At 31.3% G+C, this 21,372-nt stretch overlaps 1 pseudogene; it reads right to left on the reverse strand.

Annotated features, from left to right (window-relative positions):
* Positions 1-8,843: 8,843 nt before the first annotated feature.
* LOC139901909 (uncharacterized) overlaps positions 8,844-21,372 on the reverse strand; it is a 71,575-nt pseudogene continuing 59,046 nt past the window's right edge.

Raw genomic sequence — 21,372 nt, forward strand, 5'->3', positions numbered from 1 at the left:
AATTAACAGTTAGCTAGGAACAGTTAGCTAGGATTTTGTTAGCGTGGATTCTTAACAAAATTTCTCATAGTTAATTTGTTTGTTTCTAACAAATTTTATTTTGTCCAATGTTTTCTTCATTATGCCACTTGTTGGATTCTGATAAGTCAAAATCTAAATATAAAATTGAATGAAAATGGTTACTCTGCGGTGAACGGATACGTACATCGGTGGATGTAAGTAGGATAGTAAATAACTGTTGAATCAGATTCAAAGAATGTACAGTGTAATTTATTATTGTGAAATTTAAATATTCCTCGGGTATTACCTACCCGTTAAAATATTTTCACCATTAACAGTTTGTACAAAAGAATTTTTAATTACAATCCTTATGAAAACATATATGTGACGACCCGGAAATTTCCGACCAAATTTAAACTTAATCTTTATATAATTCCGGCACGATAAGCAAAGTCTGTAATGTTGAGTCTCGAAATTTTTTGGAAACTATGTTCATATACTTGAATTACCCTTTGACTACTCCCGATGATTCACGAACAACTATTTGTAAATAGGTATGTATATATTTAAATAAATATAAATATATATAAATGATTTGAAATATAATTTATGATGTAATTGTTAGAAATTAATTATGTAAAAATAATAATTATTATTTAAAACATATCTATATACAAATAAAGTATATTAAAAATAAATATTAAATAATTGTAATACTCATTGATGTTCTTATTGACATTTAGCAAGTTAAATTCAAACTGATATTATTTTAAAATAAACGGTGATCCGAAAATGAGTTCTATAAATTTTAGGCTTATTAAAGATATATTTAGAAACCATTTGTTGAATTTTAAGACTTTTCATATTTTACCTGGGATTGGGAGTGAATAATTAATGTAATTTTTATTTAATAGTTAATGCTCTAATTTCATATCAAAATGACCAAAATAAATAAATATAGTTAATTTAAAAATATGGGATTTATCTGAGTACTTTTATCCACCACAGATTTAACAACGGAGTACCAAATATAGCATTCCATGTGTTGGTAGATGATGCCAATTCGAATGGCTGCTTTACTGTTAGTATTATTAAAGTAATATTACTGTGCGTTCTTGTCTCTTTCATTCCTTGATTCTTGTTAAAACCCATTTGGCCACTACTCATCCCTTTCATCGCCACTCTACTGAAGTAACAAACAAACCACCATAATAACCTAACCATCGTGAGTCATAACCACCATCGATTAAACGGACATCATCACCAACCACCTTCTTCACCGTTTGAACCACAACCTCCATCTCACTCTCTCTCTAACTCACCATATATCTCTCTCACCTCCATTCTTTTTGTTTCGTGAACATCGATCACCACCACCATAACCTGCAAGCTGGTTAATCTACTTTCTTGCTGTTTATATCGAGAACACCCACAACCACATCATCATATTTAACTTACACCTAATACTACTGTGGTTAGGTTTCTAAGCTCAATAACCCCATGTTCATCACCTGCATCTCCTTAAAACTCAACCCAAGAATTCACTGTCATGCTCCTGTTTACTGTTACAATAAATAAAGATGATGATGTAAGGACTGTCATGATGATACTGATAACTAGTATGATATCACGGTAACGATTATAATTATGGTATGGTGATGATGGGAGGAAACGACGATTGTAAAGATGATTATGATGATGAAACGTTGATGGTGATACAATGATGTTACGATGATGAGGGAACTAAGCGTAACTAGAGTCGTTCGCTATTACAAGATTTCAGAAATCATCGATTTTGTTTGACTTCTGTTTCGATTGAACTCCATACCCTCACCCACATCAACCTGCAAAAGACCCTTGTTGCTCAATTGATTTATGTTCCAGTTACCTTCACCATTCACCACAGTAAACACCACAGTCGACCACCATCATCATCCTTTTTATTCTTTTTAAATTTTTTTTCTTTTCTTTTCTAATTTCCAGTCATTCCACCACATACAAACCGTAAATCACCACGACTGAACACCCCCTAACTGCTACTGCACCTTTCTATTCGTGATTCTGTGTAACGAGGAAGAAGGTGAGGTAACAGTAACAATGATATTACGATAATATTGTTACGTTAAGAATGAAGGTAATGATGAACGGTTCTGATTATGTTAATAATTTAACGAAGATGGTGTAACATGGACGATGAAGAATCACTATTATTACTGCTCGATGTTTCCTATTCAACATTTAACCTATAACGAAGATGATGATTATATTGATGACGTTCTGTGAAGATGATGATGTTCCGATTATGATTAAGAGATGATGATGATTCGTGAATGCAAGAATGAAGTGAGAAAGCGATGATAAGTGATGACATTTGATTTTAGATGATGAAGAAGAAAAACTGACAGAAAGATACAAGATATGTATTTTAATTCGGAGATTAAATTAGTAACGAAGAAACAGCTGAGTGGTAAAGAGGTGTGTTGAGAACCGAGAGGTCTGGGTGCGATTCTAGGCCAGGGTATGTTTTTTTTTAAAACATTAGCGTGCTGGGCTGCTATTTGGGCTTCCATTTGTAACCAGGCCTGATTAAACCATTTATTATATGTTAGGCCGAATTCAAATTTCGTTTTTCTATTGGACCAAGTACAAGGTTGCTTTATTGGGCCGAAACCCCAATTAAAATGACAAGAATGATGATGGTTTCGGTGATGAGGTGATAAAGAAGAAAAAGGAACGGAATAATTGCGGGTTAAATAAATATAGATGAGTTATAATTTCAGAGAAACATAATTGGAAGTATGGTTAAAGGTGTTAGTGGGTGGGCGAGAGGTCGCGGGTTCGAGCCCGAGTGAAGGCATTTTATTTTTCTTTTTGGAAAAGCTTGTGAGGTAGTTATTATTATTACTATTATCATTATTTTTATCATTATTATTATTATTATTATTAATAAAAAAAAGTATTATTATTATTATTATTATTATTATTATTATTATTATTATTATTATTATTATTATTATTATTATTAATATTATCAATATGATATTTAGTATTATTATTATTAAACTTATTATCATTAATATCATTAGTAGAAAAATTGTATATTCATAGTTATTATTATCAGTAGTATTATTATTATTAGTATCATTATTTTAAATCTATTATCTTTATTAAAATTAGTATTAATATTACAAAGTATCATTAATAGAATTATCATTTAAACATTAGTATTAGTACTATCTCATGATTACTGAAATTTCTATTAAAACTAGTATTATGATTAAATTTAACCTTATTATTAAAAGTAATATGTTTATTAGAACTATCATTATTATCTTATCATTTATATTAAAAATTTTCATTTTTAAATTAATAATTATTACTATCACTATTATATTCATTTTTATCATTATCAGAATTATTACAAATAGATATATTTTTTTATCACTATATTGTTATTAGTAAAATGATATTAAATAAGTTATATGAATTAAGTATATTATTAATAATATATATAAATTTGCTAGATTGCGATTATATGTTTTAATAGATATAAAATTGATTTAGGTTCGTGAATCCAAGACCAGCCCTGCATTGTTCAGTTTTGTCATATGTATTTTTACTACAAAATACAGTATGGTGAGTTTCATTACTCCCTTTTTAAATGCTTTTGCAATATATATTTTTGGGACTGAGAATACATGCGCTGCTTTTATAACTGTTTTACGAAATAGACACAAGTAATCGAAACTACATTATATGGTTGAATGATCGAAGCCGAATATGCCCCTTTTGCTTGGTAGCCTAAGAATTAGTAAACCAGTCTACTAATTGAAGCGAATCCTAAAGATAGATCTATTGGGCCTAACAAACCCCATCCGTTGTAGCAGGTGCTTTAGTACTTCGAGTTTTTATATCATGTCCGATGGATGTCCCGGAATGATGGGAATATTCTTATATGCATCTTGTTAATGTCGGTTACCAGGTGTTCAATCCATATGAATGATTTTTGTCTCTATGCATGGGACGTATATTTATGAGAAATGAAAATGAAAATCTTGTGGTCTATTAAAATATTGGAAATGATTATTTATGAGTCAATATGATATTAAACTCATTTGATTTACCGTTAGAACAAGAATATATAATCTCTAAAACACTAGAGATTACATAATCGCCATGTCGAACGAAGATAACTGATGTAGAAAGTCATGTAGAACGATGATTATACTCGAGGTACAGAATGAGATGTTGAGGCATGTGATGTTGAAACTTGGGTTGTTGGTGGTACTGGTGTTGATGTTGGTGGTACTGTTGGTGCTGGTGATGTTGCTGAAGTTGGTAAGTTTTTCACCATATTCTCCAAATTGATTACTCGAGCGCGTAGCTCGTTGACTTCTTCCATTATTCCGGGATGATTGTCAGTCAGAACGAGCGAATGAATAAGGTTTAGAATTGTGGATAGAATATAATCGTGTCGAGCTACTCTAGAAATGAGGCTGAAAATGGTGTTTCGGATAGGTTCGCCGGTAAGTGCTTCAGGTTCTTCACCAAGAGGGTAATGGGGTGGATGAAAGGGATCACCTTCTTCTTGTCTCCAATGATTTAGTAGACTACGAACCCATCCCTAATTCATCCAGAATAGATGATGGCTAATTGGTTGATCCATTCCGGTCACACTACTTTCGGAGCTTGAGTGAAACTCCATATCGGAATCCGAGGGACTTGAACTAGTGGCGAGTTCCATTTCATACGATTGAATAAATAATTTTTGATATGAAATGATTTCTGGACATCGGGTGGTATTCTAATTATATAGAATATCTATCTATATATATAGAATAAAAGATTTCGTAGATTACGGAGGAATTTACGGAATATAATAGGCAAAGTTTACAGTAACAGATACGCTAAGATATGAATTAGCAGATACGCTAAGATATCAATTTTTGTCTATATACTATTCATGCAATCAACGCAGTAAGATGTGTCTAGACTAAGAATAATAAGCAAGTGATTCTCTAAGAATGATAAGCAGGTAATTTTCGACACAAAATGATAAGCAAAACTTTTGACATGCAGACACGGTCGAAGTCCAGACTTACTAATGCATCTAAACAACTATCAGTTAGACACACTAATGCAAGACCTGGTTCGCTAAGACCACCGCTCTGACACCAACTTTAATGACCCGTCCTAATCCATCTGGACGAATACATTACATTTGGTTACATCTTGAGGTACTTGACCTCTATATGATACATTTTACAAACACTGCATTCGTTTTTAAAAGACAAACTTTCATTACATCGAAAGTTGACGACATGCATACCATTTCATAATATATCCAACTATAATTTAGTTAATAATAATCTTGTTGAACTCACGACTTGAATAAAACGTCTTTTGAAATATGTCATGAATGACTCCAAGTAATATCTCTAAAATGAGCAAATGCACAGCGGAAGATTTCTTTCATACCTGAGAATAAACATGCTTTAAAGTGTCAACCAAAAGGTTGGTGAGTTCACTAGTTTATCATAAACAATCATTTCCAATAATATAATAGACCACAAGATACTCATATTTCGAAAACAATCTGTGCAGGTCTGCTCATTGCTGTAAAAATCATTCATATGAAGAACACCGGAACCTTTCAAAAAAAACTCACCAACGGTAGCTAATGCGTCGTGCAATGCAAAATCATCTCACCATGGTAGTTAATACAATATAATTTCAATAACGGTAGCTAATGCATCGTGCAATGCAAAAATTTCTCACCGTAAATAATTTTACAACGGTAGCTAATGCATCGTGCAATGCAAAAATTTCTCACCGAGGGTAGCTAAAACGGTAGCTAATGCGTCGTGCAATGCAAAATCATCTCACCATTACTAACTACTAAATTGAACCATTTCGGTAGCTAATGCATCATGCAATGCAAAATCATCTCACCGAGGGTAGCTAAAACGGTAGCTAATGCGTTGTGCAATGCAAAATCATCTCACCGTTACTAACTACTAAATCGAACCATTTCGGTAGCTAATGCGTCGTGCAATGCAAACTCATCTCACCAATGGTCGATAGTACAATCTCTATAGAAATCGAACCCCTGAATCCAAATAATTCTATCATAGAATGTAGTTTTGAATACTTGTGTCTATTTCATCAATCATTTATAAAAACAGTTCATGTATTCTCAGTTCAAAAATATATCTCAAAAGCGTTTAATAAAACAGTTATAAAAACAGCGCATGTATTCTCAGTCCCAAAAATGTAAAGAGTAAAAGGGAATCAAATGAACTCACAATACGATATTTTGTAGTAAAAATATGCATACAACGATACAAAACAATGCAGGGTTGACCTCGGATTCACGAACCATCAAGAAACAGCTTTTAAAAAATATGGCACAGACCGGGCTTGAACCTGAGACCTCTCAGTTAAACCAAACAACTCCAACCATTGCTCCACTGCCTATATTTCTGTTTTAATACCCGTAATAAATCTTATAACTTATATAACTACTGTTTTTTCTTCATCTTCTGCAACCCAATCAACCCAAGCCCCATCAAACATAATTGCGAATTTAAAGTTTGAATTAAGATGTGATAATGAAACGGAAACATTCAAGTGTTGTTGAATTGGATTAACAGAAAATAAAAATAAAAAATCGAATAGCAGCTGTAGAAAGTGTCGCTGATGAAGATGTTAAACTCAATTCGTGATTTTAAAATCCAGTCAATTTTAGATTATAAATACAAAATGAAATAGTTGCTAAATCTTTCATAGAAACTTCTGACATCCTTAATTTAACTTGAATTACAACAAAAAGTTCGAATTTGTTCGAAGAACAATCAGTTGACTTTTAGAATTGAAACTTTGACTCTCAAATTCAAACTTGTTAAAAGTAATTTGGATTTGATACTTTACAGATAGTTTTAGTAAATGAATCCTATCACGACTACATTTACAGATTTTGAAATTTCATTCAAATTTGAGTTATGAGTAAAAAGGGATGATACAGAGCAGTCGAGCTTTTTCTTCAAAATTTCAAATTTGATTTTTCTGTTTTAACTCGAATTGTATAAGCAGAGGATTATATAGAGGTTGAGTGATATTATTACAGCTAAATTCATTCAATTATAATTTGTTTTGTAGTCTAACAGACTCGACAAGAGAATAAATCAGGAACAGAAACATAAAATAAAAAAAATAAAGAATATAACAGATATAGATGGGTAACGGATTTTGGATATATCTGTATTTGATTTCAACTCTTATTTCAAAGTTAGAGACAGAAAACAAAGAGTGATTGTGATGTGCAACAAATTTGGATTCCTATATCTTATAATACGTATTTATCTTTATATATATCTATGTATTTATCAGTGTTTATATATATATATATATATTTATATATACATATATGTAACTATATTATATATATATATATATATATATATATATATATATATATATATATATATATATATATATATATATATACATATACCGATTTATATATCTGAATTATATATATATATATATATATATATATATATATATATATATATATATATATATATAATTCTTAATTTTTGATAATGACAATTATAAATATATTAATACTACTGATAATTAATAATACTAATAATAATATTATTAAAAATAATAATATTATTGATAAAGATAATAATATGATAATATTAACAATAATGATAATTTAAATAAATTTAATTTGATAATAATAATCTTATTAATACAACAATAACAACAATAACAATACCCAATCCCGCGCCTGCGAGGTATGGGGGAGGTAAGATGTAGACAATCCTTCCTCTACCCTAAAATAGAAGAGAAGTCGTTTCCTTAACCACGAGTCAAGAAAAGGAAATCTCCACCCACAGTAAAGAAAATTCATCCCCCTCTCTACTCCAGGGTAGAGAGATTGCTTCCGTGAGGACCTCCGGCTAAAAAAGAATTTTTTATTTTTAAATAGATAGATAAAAAAAAAAAAAAAAAAAAAAAAAAAAAAAAAAAAATAAAAAATAAAATAAAAATAAAATAAAAATAAAATACAAATAATAAATAAAAAAAGTAAAAAAAATAAATAAAAATAGATAAGTAAAAATAAAATAAATAAATATATAGATAAATAATATATAGATAAATAATAATAATAAAAATAAAATGTAATAAAAATAAAAATAAAAAAAAAAAAAATAATAATAATAATAATAATAAAAAAAAAAAAAGATAAACGCCATGAAAATGGTAGACAAATTTTCATGGGTTTAAAGTCTGCCTGAAAATCAATTTAGGCTTTAAGCGGCAGTCAAGACGCCACTAAAACGACGCTTGTCGTTGCCTCAAAAAGTAGAGCCAAAAGACCTTATGGACGGCAACTCGAGGGCATGCCGGGTGGAAGTTGTTGCGCAAGCAAAGAGCCAACCACCCTTAGCAAACCAAAAACCACTCATGCACCTTTACGGTAGACACCCCCGAAACCACCCAACTAAAAGAGACCAACCAAGCTCAAGAACAAGGAAGGTCGTCCTCAGCCATAATAGTCCCAAGATGCACCGAACGATGCGAAGCACCTAATCATACATACATGCATACAAACGTACATACATACACACATACATAAACCTACATACAACCGTACACCAGACATACCTACTTACATACATAAGACATACCTACGTACATGCATGAAACATACCTACGTACATACATACATGCATAAAACCATACATACAACCATACATACATAACATATACACCTACATAAGCATACATACATACGTACATACATAATACAAATATACATAAAAATATATCTACCGCCATACATACACACAAACATAAGCCTAAAAACATGAAAAAAAAAAAAAAAAAAAAAAAAAAAAAAAAAAAAAAAAATACCTACATTCGTATACGAATATACGTACCAAGTCCTACCTAAACCTATTAGCAAAACATACATACGTGAGTGAAAATTCCACACCTACAGACAAGTAAAAACCCGCATACAAACATACATACCTGCATATATACATACATATAAAATCGAACTAACATACAAAAAATGTGCGTACCTACATCACACAACCACCTACATGAGCCTATGTGCATACGTACAACCAAGCAAGCAAGCATACAACCATATTCAAGGATACCAAAAACAAACTCATTTAATATTAATAATAATAGTACATAAAACTAATAAAAACGATAGTAATAGTAATACAATAATAGTAATAATAATAGTTCATATAAATATTAATAGTAATTAATATTTGTAAAACAAATACAAATACACAATCAATTAATAATTATGATACACAATACTAATAATAATACAGACACTAATAATACTAATACCGAGACACTAATAATACTAATACCGATAGTAATATGCAAATAAAAGTACATAGTAATAGTAAAAAATTATAATAGTAATAGTATTAATATAGATCATACAAATACTAATAATAGGGAATAATAATGGTAAAAAGCAAATAATGGTAGGTAGTAATAGTAATAGTAGTAATAGTGAAAGATAATAATAATACATAGTACTATAATAGTGAAAGTATAAGTAATAGTAATAATAATAATAATAATAATAATAATAATAAAGTAAGTAGTAGTAGTAGTAGTAGTAGTAATAACAATAATACTAATAATGATACAAGAGATAATATTGCTAATACACAATACAAACAATAATAATAATAAAAAAGTACTAATAAAAATAATAGTAGAGTAGCACTACCAATAATAATAATAATAAAAATAATAATAATAATAATAATAATAATAATAATAATAATAATAATAATAATAATAATAATAATAATAGTAAAAAAATACGCACCCTACTCGATTATTCGTATTCTAGCCCTCCACGCATTCCTATCAGAAGTCATGTCCTCGGTCAACAAAAGCTCCTTCATGTCGAGCCTTAGTCTATCCACCCACCTACGAGTAGGTCTACCCCTTCTCCTAACGCCGTCGACCGTGAGTGCCTCGACTCTCCTAACCGGGGCAGTTCGTGGTCGCCTCATCACATGCCCAAACCATCGAAGTCGTTCTTCTCTTAGCTTGTCGATAATGCTTCCGATTCCAAGGTTTTCCCTAAACACTTTATTTGGAATCATATCTAACATGGTCCTGCCACATGTCCACCTAAGCATCCTCATTTCGGCCACCTCCATCCTTCTCTCTTGGGCCTTCGTCATTGGCCAACATTCTGATCCGTACAACATGGCAGGTCTAATTGCCACCTTGAGGAATTTCCCTTTCAATTTGAGTGGAATCTTCTTGTCGCACAAGACCCCTTTCGCTGCCCTCCACTTCAACCAACCTACCTTAATACGATGGGTCACGTCTTCATCTATCCTCCCCGATTTATGGAGGACCGAGCCTAGATATCTAAAGGAATCTTGCGGGTGCAAGATCTGGTCCCCAATGCTGATATTCACTCCAGCGTTTTGTTCATCTTCAACACTGTTGAAATCACACCTAAGATATTCCGTCTTTTGTCTACTGATCCTTAGCCCATTTTGTTCTAGGGCCTCCCTCCATTGTTCTAGTCTTCTATTAAGCTCTTCTTTGGAATCCGCTACAAGCACAATATCGTCGGCAAAAATCAGACTCCATGGGATGTTCTCTTGTATTCCTCGAGACAGCTCATCGAGAATCAAAGCGAAAAGAAAAGGGCTTAGGGCAGATCCCTGATGCAAGCCTACTTCTATCGGGAAATACTCTGTGTTTCCCACAGGCGTCCGAACACAGGACTTCGCCCCTTCGTACATATCCATAATTGCTCTAATATATCTACTTGGGATACCTCTACCATTTAGGGTCTTCCAAATTAACTTTCGCGGAACACAATCATAGGCCTTTTCTAAGTCAAGGAAAACCATCTCTAGGCTCTTTTGCTTCTCCCTATACTTCTCCATAACGCTTCTTATAATATGAATTGCCTCCATTGAAGAGCGCCCTGGCATGAAACCAAATTGGTTTTCCGAAACTGTAGTTTCGCGTCGAAGTCTAGTCTCAATCACTCTCTCCCAAAGCTTCATGGTATGGCTAAGTAATTTTATGCCTCTGTAATTACCGCAGATTTGGGCATCCCCTTTATTTTTGAAGATGGGGATAATCTCGCTGCGTCTCCATTCAGTGGGCATTTTATAGCTTCTAAACGTCTTATTGAAGAGACACGTCAACCACCTAACACCATCATCGCCCAGGCACCGCCACACCTCTATTGGAATCTGGTCTGGTCCAACAGCTTTGTTTCTACCCATCTTTCGTAGTGCCACTCTAACTTCTTCCTGCCTGATCCTCCTACAGAAATTGTTATTCTGGAATTGACCTATACCACAGTCGCGCGGTTCCTCTTGGCGCCCGGGTACCCCTCCAACGAAAAGAGATGAGAAATAACCTTCCCATCTTTTTCTAATTTCGTCTTCCTTCACTATGGTTTGACCGGCTTCATCTTTGATAAACTTGATGTTATCTATATCCCTCCTCCTACGCTCTCTAGCTTTTGCAATCCTGTAGATATCATTAGCTCCTTCTTTAGAATCTAGTTTCTTATACAGATCTTCATACGCTTTATTTTTTGCACGTGCAACAGCCTTCTTAGCTTCCTTTTTGGCTTCTTTATATCTCTCTTCTGCCCTAGTTCTATCCTCATGTGTTCCCTCCCTGCAAGTAATGAGCTCCCTAAACCTTAGTTGCTTAAGCGCAACTTTGGTTTGGACCTCATCGCTAATCCACCATGATTCTCTACTAGATTTGTGACCACGCGATGTCCCTACAACCACACCTAAGGCTTCCTTGGCTACATCTCTAATAGTGGAAGCCAGACTATTCCACATCTGATCCGCGTCACCATGAGTAGCAATTTCCACTCCTGCCTCTACTCTTTCCAAAACCGAAGCTTTAAAAGTTTCGGCTTTCACTCCATTTAGATTCTTCCATAAGATCCTAGGTTGGGCGGGTTTCACGCTCCTGGAAGCCCGCCTCTGCAAGGCCAGGTCCATGACCAATAATCTGTGTTGTGTGGAACAGGTCCAGGTAGTCAGAACTCTACAGTCTCTGCAAGCCCTACGCTCCCCTTTGCGAAGCAGCAAATAGTCAATCTGGGTACTATGGCCCCCACTGTGGAAAGTAGCTAGTTGAGCTTCCGTCTTCCTGAAGAAAGAGTTTGCAACAACCAAATCATGGGCAACAGCGAAATCGAGAATAGAGCGTCCTTCTTCGTTTCGAACACCGTACCCAAAGCCCCCATGGACACCCGTATATCCGTCTGAATCCGTGCCTAAAATAATATTAGTTATAATGATATTAATGATAATAATAATAATAATAATAATAATAATAATAATAACAACATAAAAATTATACTTTTCTATAATAATATTAATATTAACATTTATAATAAAAATAAGGTTATTAGTATAACTTTTATATTTTAACTTGTAATTAAATCTAATATGTAGAATTTATATCTTATTAACTATCTAATAATTAATAAGTATATTATATATCCTATGACAACATTTATTAGATATTGAATATTTATATAATTTATACAATTATAATACCAATTATTAATAGGAATCATATACATATACATATAGTTTCATAATAATATCATATACATGTTTATATATATTCATTTTAATTGTACTTAATTATTCTGTTTATAATTTTACATTTTTAATTCTAATTAAATTAAAGTGTATTTTTATTTATGCAAAGTATTATATATACACTTTTATTTATATTTATATAAATATATATACATATTTATTTACAGACAATAGTTCGTGAATCATCGAGATTAATCACAAGTTAAATGAATCCACGTAAACAGTTCAAAAATTTTTGAGATTAAATTTAATAGACTTTGCTTATCGTGTCGAAATCATATAAAGATTAAGTTTAAATTTGTTGGGAAATTTTCGGGTCGTCACAGATTATGTGAGCAAGTGCCTTACTTGTTTGAAAGTTAAGGATGAGCATCAAAAGTCGTATGGTTTACTTCAACAGCTGGATATTCAGCAGTGGAAGTGAGAATGTATCACTATAGATTTCGTTACTAAGTTGCCCAAGACTTCAAACGGCAACAATACTATTTGGGTCATAGTGGATCGTCTCACTAAATCTGCACATTTCTTACCGATCAAGGAAACCGACAAGATGAAGAAATTGTCACAACTTTATATCAAGGAGATTGTCTCACGTCATGGAGTCCCTATCTCAATCATTTCTGATCGCGACAGTCAATTTATTTCTAGATTTTGAAAAACTTTACAATCTGCTCTTGGAACTCAACTCGACATGAGTACGGCTTATCATCCGCAAACTGATGGTCAAAGTGAACGAACCATTCAAACGTTGGAAGATATGCTTCATGCTTGTGCTATCGATTTCAGCAAAGGTTGGGATAGACACTTGCCTTTAGCTGAATTTTCTTACAACAACAGCTATCACTCAACTATTAAGGCTGCACCTTTTGAAGCCTTATACAGACAAAAATGTAGATCCCCACTGTGCTGGGATGAATTAGAGGACAGACAGTTAATTGGTCCTGAAATCATTCATGAAACTACCGAAAAGATTGTTCAGATTAAGAAACGATGCCCGGAGCCGACAGAAGAGCTATGCTGATAATCGTCAGAAAGATTTAGAATTCCAAGTTGGTGATAAAGTCATGTTGAAAGTATCTCCTTGGAAAGACGTCGTTCGTTTTGGTAACGAAGAAAATTAAGTCCACGTTATGTTGGACCTTTCAAGATTATTGAAAGGATTGGTCCTGTGGCATATCGATTAGAATTACCCACTGAACTTAATAATGTGCATGACGTATTTCATGTCTCGAATCTTAAAAAGTGTCTTGCTGATGACGCACTTGTTATTCCATTGGATGATATCCGCATTGATGATAAAATGCATTTCGTTGAAGAACCGATAGAGGTTATGGATCGTGAGGTTAAAGGCTTGAAACAGAGCTCTATTCCTATTGTTAAGATCCTTTGGAATTCACGAAGAGGCCCCGAATATACCTGGGAACGTGAAGACTAGATGAAGCGGAAATATCCTCATCTTTTTCCAATCGCTGATGCATCGGAGAAGTCTTCCTGAAACTTCGGGACGAAGCTTAAATTAACGGGGAGGTACTATAACAACCCTCAATTTTCCACTCTGAAATGACTAAAATGCCCTTAGGGTTTCATTGCTGTTTTGTACATCATTATTATTAGGGTTGTTATCCGGACATAATAAATGAAGTAATTAATACTCGTATTTAATGAACTAAACCCTAACCCTAGTATTTATTATTATTATTATTATTATTATTATTATTATTATTATTATTATTATAAATGAAAATGTATGTAAATGAATATATATAATTATGTGTATATATGAAATGTATAAGTAATGGGTAATAAATATAAAATTTGTAAAATAAATATTTATATGTATATATGTCAAAATATATATATAAATATATATATATCGGATAAATAAAAATAAATATAAATAAATATAAGAAAATGCTAAATATTCTAGATTGTTCCAAAAAACATAAAATAATAATACTAATAATATAGGTCGGCCGAAAATAAATAAAAAAATTTAATTAAATTGTTAAATTAGTTTACTTTGGCTTCAAGTAATTGAAAAACTATATAAGGACATCAAACCCCATTATTTTTCATCACAAAATTTTAGGAGCTTTTCACAAACCCTAAAATTTAAGTTGTAAGTTTTTTTTCCTGTTCTCTTTTCTTTCTTTCGTTTTTTTTCTTTTCTTTCTTTTTTGTTCGGCCGAAATAAAAAACAACAATAATAATTTTTTTATTTTACAAGATTAGTTAAATCCAACTTTTTACATGAAAATTATTAACATGTTGAATGGGATTTATAAAAATTGATTTTTTAGGAAAAAAAATTCATTTTTATATTATTAAAAATTTTATTTGTTGTTCTATTTCAGCCGATACATAAATAAATATATAATAAATATATAAAGAGTTTTATAAATTATATATTATGAATGATAATTAACAAGTAATATAAGATCTAGAAAAAATAATATTACTGATTAATAATTCAATTTTATTTTTTAATTAATTTTGTAAAATAAGACACAAAATAATTAGGTAAAATTTATTATAATCTAGATATAAATATATGATTAATTAATATTATATGTACCTTGTAATATATATAAATATTCAAATATGTATTATATGTATTACATAATTAGTGAAATGTAAGGTTAGTATATTATAATTATTTATAAGTTAAAGTATAAATGTATATTAAAATTATGATCATTATTTTCCTTAATATTATTAATGTTAATAGTAATATTTGTATTTTTAGTAAATGAAATTTGATAGGTATAAGTTGTTATATTAGTGATAATATTAATATTAATATTATCATTAACCATAGTAACATTATTATAAATAGTGTTATTAATAGCATTATTAATAATATTATTGTTATCATTCTTATTATGATTAAAAGTATCATTTTTTTTATTTATTTATTATTATTATTAATATATTTGCTATTAATATTATTATTGATATTATTATCATTATTTTTAATTGTATTATTATTATTAGTTATATAATAATTATTATTATTATTAGTATTAATATCATTATTAATATTAATATACGATTATAATCAGATACAAATATGCACATAAAAACACAGTTATATATATAAATAGATATACAATTTTATATATATATATATATATATATATATATATATATATATATATACTACATATATACAGATATAAAAGTATATAAATACATTATATACATATTTAATTACAGCACAAAGTGTATTCTGTTTCTAATCGTTGTCTTGCTGTAGTAATTTTAGCTTTATGTTCCAATCCAGTACAAATCAGTGTTGAATTTAATCACAAAGTGTACGAACGATTGCAACTTGTTTCACTATCTACTTTAATTCCTTTTCTTCTTGCTTTGGATCCATGTCTGTAATTCTGTTAGCTGTCGAACTCAGACCACAAAAACAAACACGATCAATAGCAATCCATATCACCTCCTTTTTTAATTTTAATTATTTCTGTACGATAGATTGATTCTTGTCGATTTTATTTTGCTACAAAACAACTGCAAACGAATATGGTACTGTATTAATATCTTACTTACATTATATATAAGAGTCGATGCCATTCAAGAGAAAGAAAGAAAAGAAAAATCAAATAAATATACAAAGTAAACCGTCGTCTTCTGTGCTTGAATTCGTTTTAGCCAAAAACCATATTGTAAGTATTCATGTCTCCTCTTTAATTCGATGAAACCAAATCAACCACAAACCCACTTACTTTTCTAGTTGGCGGTTAACCCATCACCAAACCCATCACCACCCAACCATTCGAATATCCTCTCGCTTACTGCTCGCTGCTATACCTGTGATTTTCTGTTTCTCCCATCAAACCACACCATAACCGCCACTTTAAACACCATGCCTGTCAACTTTCGATGAAATGAAAGTTTGTCTTTTAAAAACGAATGCAATGTTTGTAAAATGTATCATATAGAGGTCAAATAACTCGTGATGTAATCATATGTTATTGTATTCGTCCTTATGGATTAGGACGGGTCATCTCAAGTTTGGGCTGACCCATTAACACTTCATACAAGTTTTATAAATACTTCATGCTTTATTAAAACATTAATTTTGACCCTATTAGCATGGTGAGAGCATTCGATCCATCACAGATTAAACGCCTCAAGGTTCCACCGATTCTTGAATTTTACAGGTAATCATTTTTCATATTATGAGTAGATTTTATGATGGGTGGAATGGAATGTGAAGCTTCATCATGGAAATTACGAAAGTGGGCATGATAGTTTAATTAGAAAAGGAGTTGCATGTGTGTATGATACATGTTGTGCATAGTTGTGACTGCGTTTCTACTAATAATTTTACACCTTATTAGAAAAGGGATATTGCAATTAGAAAAGGAATACTACAATTAGGACTATTATTAGGTCTCTTTTTATATATTATTTTAACAAACCCGTAAAATCACATGTCCTTAACTAGTTGGCCAAGCAAGCACGTAACATGTACACCAAATCTGCTTGAAGTAACACATGTATAGAATAGTACAGAGTAGTTTGTTTACTGTCACGTATATTGAAATTAATATACTCCGTAGTTGAATAATTAATGTCAGTTTCAATTCAAACATGCATAAAGAATGGGGATACTATTGATTACACCTAAATTCGATAAAAGTATGTAGATGCTTTAACTTCCTACTTTTAGTAAGATTTAATTTGCATCAGTTCAATCCTTAATAATGGGATAACTACGCTAATAAAGCCTTTTTATTTCTGTTTTGAAAGCAATTGTTTGTATCTGTGGCTCACAAACCTTTGTTATTGACATATCATACAACTTATCATTTATAACTTTTCTAAAATTTATTAAGGTTTTAGCCAAATAATTTTTCTAAGATTCATGCATATGTTAATACATACTCCGTATAAGTTAAATGTTATATACTTCCTCTGTCCCACTATAAGCGTTCACTTACTTTTTGCACAATGTTTTAGAAATTCTTACTAACTCCATTCTTCACCAATAAATAATTTTCTCTCTCCAGAATAACTCATTTTGATTGATTGAAATTTCAAGTGGACACTTGAAATGGGACATCCCAAATGAAAATGTGAACACTTAAGATAAGACGAAGAGAGTACTAAACTTTTATTCATCTAAACTACATAATAAGCAATATTTTAACAACTAATACTACATCTGTTCCATGTTAATAGTTCACAGACAAAAACCATACATCATTTAAGAAAGGGAGATAATATATCCACATCTATTTTTACTTCATCCACCATCATTTGAGTCTTTTTCTCCAAAATATCCCTCAATAATATTTAACAGAAAATTTGTATAAGTTATCATTTAAGGGTATTTTGTAACACTACTACTATAACTGAATCGATCAATTATAAACCTTACGAACACTTTATATAATATAACTAAATTTAAGAGCACGTGCGTTGCACGGGGACTCTTTTGCAAACAATCTTGAATATGAAAATAATATATCAATTAACGATATTATGTAGACAGTGTCACGAGTACTTTTGTGGGTGAATTAGTTAAGTATTTTTTTTTTTATTACACAAAACACATCACCAAGAGTTAGATAACTTAAACTTTGTTTTAGACATAACATATCGATTCACGAAAATAAATAGGACATGATAATTGTTTAAGAGCCCGTGTGTTGTAACTCTTGGATCGTAAACCATACCATACGCGCTCTAAACACCCTATAGTTAGTTGCTTTACACTATATGCGCTCAAGGTTGTGGCCTACGTACAATAGTAATTGGTAGCCTATGTAATTTTTTTTTTTTTTTTTTTTGGTAAGCGAGGAAACCCTCCTATGAACGAGCACATTGGCTCCCCCATAGAAGGTAAAACCTCGGGTAATCAAGTCCCCCGAGCGCGAGACCTGGTACCGGGTGAATAAAACGAAAACTTACTTGCAAGAATCAAGGTTGATGCCTATGAACAATAGTAATTGGTAGCCTATGTACCAAATATGGATAATTAAAACATATCTATATCATACAATAGTAACTGGTAGCCTATGTACAGAAAATGTGGACTCCATTTAGCCAAATAAAGATAAAACGTGATTCAAATTTACTCACACATAAGTGAATGGGTTGAAATTGCAACCTTTAAGTACGGAGCAATGTATCATATGATAGGATGTAAAGCACACCAAACTAGACTTTACATACTTGTCCTTCTACATAGTAATTGACGATAATTGAAAGCCCTCTGATCAATGTCCGAGCGATTGTGGCAGGACCCGCCTAAAAGATCGAACGAAAATAGTAAAAACCTCAAAATTATAAAATATTGTATCTATAAATAAAATGCAGTTAAAAAAACGTAGCTTGGGTATAATGCAGAGACAAGCACCCTTCCAGTTACAAACTTTAGAAAATTTGATCAATATAATACCTTGAAAATGTACATTGATTGCAGGCTACAGAAAAACGGCAAGAGACATCTTATCCGAGCAAGAGACATTTTTAAAAACGGAATCATGATCATGTAAAGCTACAGAAAAACGGCAAGAATCATCATGTTAGAATATGAAATATATTAAGAATGTGTACAATCTCATAAGATCATCAGTAAAAAAATAAAATCCTATTTTTCACATACCATGGCCAACTTTGTTTATAGAAAGCTGGGATGCAGAAAGCGAGTAATTTTCAAATTCATAGGTAGAGCCGTAGAGGTAAAATGTGTCTACGAATCAGGATGTCTTTAATGGGATACTATTTTTTAGCGAGCTGTTGCGCCCGAAATTTTTGATAATATTTTTTTACACAACATCCATACCTAATTTGGTTGATGAAACGACCCAAAACCGTTTACCAAAAACGAAGCACATTTTTTTTTATATAAGTTAGGTCCCATTAATACACAATATTTTCAACTCTGTTTTAACCAAAAACATAATATCGTGTCATTACGTTTAACAACTTACAATGACCCTTGGTACCCAAATGACACCTTACAAAAGCATTTGTAATAATAATCCAATTACACAAACACGGGTTAATACTCCATAACCCAACCCGATACCAAGAGCTAGTCTAACAACTAGCTAGCTTCACAATCACAATACCTGTAAAAAGGTAAACAACGAGAGGGGTAAGTGTAGTGACCCGAACTTTTCCATGTTTATATATATTAATTGAGATTGATGTTTACATGATTAAATGTTTCCAACATGTTAAGCAATCAAACTTGTTAAGACTTGATTAATTGAAATAGGTTTCATATAGACAATTGACCACCCAAGTTGACCGGTGATTCACGAACGTTAAAACTTGTAAAAACTATATGATGACATATATATGGATATATATATAGTTAACATGATACTATGATAAGTAAACATATCATTAAGTATATTAACAATGAACTACATATGTAAAAACAAGACTACTAACTTAATGATTTTTAAACGAGACATATATGTAACGATTATCGTTGTAAAGACATTTAATGTATATATATCATATTAAGAGATATTCATACATGATAATATCATGATAATATAATAATTTAAAATCTCATTTGATATTATAAACATTGGGTTAACAACATTTAACAAGACCGTTAACCTAAAGGTTTAAAAACAACACTTACATGTAACGACTAACGATGACTTAACGACTCAGTTAAAATGTATATACATGTAGTGTTTTAATATGTATTTATACACTTTTGAAAGACTTCAATACACTTATCAAAATACTTCTACTTAACAAAAATGCTTACAATTACATCCTCGTTCAGTTTCATCAACAATTCTACTCGTATGCACCCGTATTCGTACTCGTACAATACACAGCTTTTAGATGTATGTACTATTGGTATATACACTCCAATGATCAGCTCTTAGCAGCCCATGTGAGTCACCTAACACATGTGGGAACCATCATTTGGCAACTAGCATGAAATATCTCATAAAATTACAAAAATATGAGTAATCATTCATGACTTATTTACATGAAAACAAAATTACATATCCTTTATATCTAATCCATACACCAACGACCAAAAACACCTACAAACACTTTCATTCTTCAATTTTCTTCATCTAATTGATCTCTCTCAAGTTCTATCTTCAAGTTCTAAGTGTTCTTCATAAATTCCAAAAGTTCTAGTTTCATAAAATCAAGAATACTTTCAAGTTTGCTAGCTCACTTCCAATCTTGTAAGGTGATCATCCAACCTCAAGAAATCTTTGTTTCTTACAGTAGGTTATCATTCTAATACAAGGTAATAATCATATTCAAACTTTAGTTCAATTTCTATAACTATAACAATCTTATTTCAAGTGATGATCTTACTTGAACTTGTTTTCGTGTCATGATTCTGCTTCAAGAACTTCGAGCCATCCAAGGATCCATTGAAGCTAGATCCATTTTTCTCTTTTCCAGTAGGTTTATCCAAGGAACTTAAGGTAGTAATGATGTTCATAACATCATTCAATTCATACATATAAAGCTATCTTATTCGAAGGTTTAAACTTGTGATCACTAGAACATAGTTTAGTTAATTCTAAACTTGTTCGCAAACAAAAATTAATCCTTCTAACTTGACTTTTAAAATCAACTAAACACATGTTCTATATCTATATGATATGCTAACTTAATGATTTAAAACCTGGAAACACGAAAAACACCGTAAAACCGGATTTACGCCGTCGTAGTAACACCGCGG

This window comes from Rutidosis leptorrhynchoides, chromosome 3 (genome assembly GCF_046630445.1).
Source record: "Rutidosis leptorrhynchoides isolate AG116_Rl617_1_P2 chromosome 3, CSIRO_AGI_Rlap_v1, whole genome shotgun sequence".
NCBI classification, from domain to species: Eukaryota; Viridiplantae; Streptophyta; class Magnoliopsida; order Asterales; family Asteraceae; genus Rutidosis; species Rutidosis leptorrhynchoides.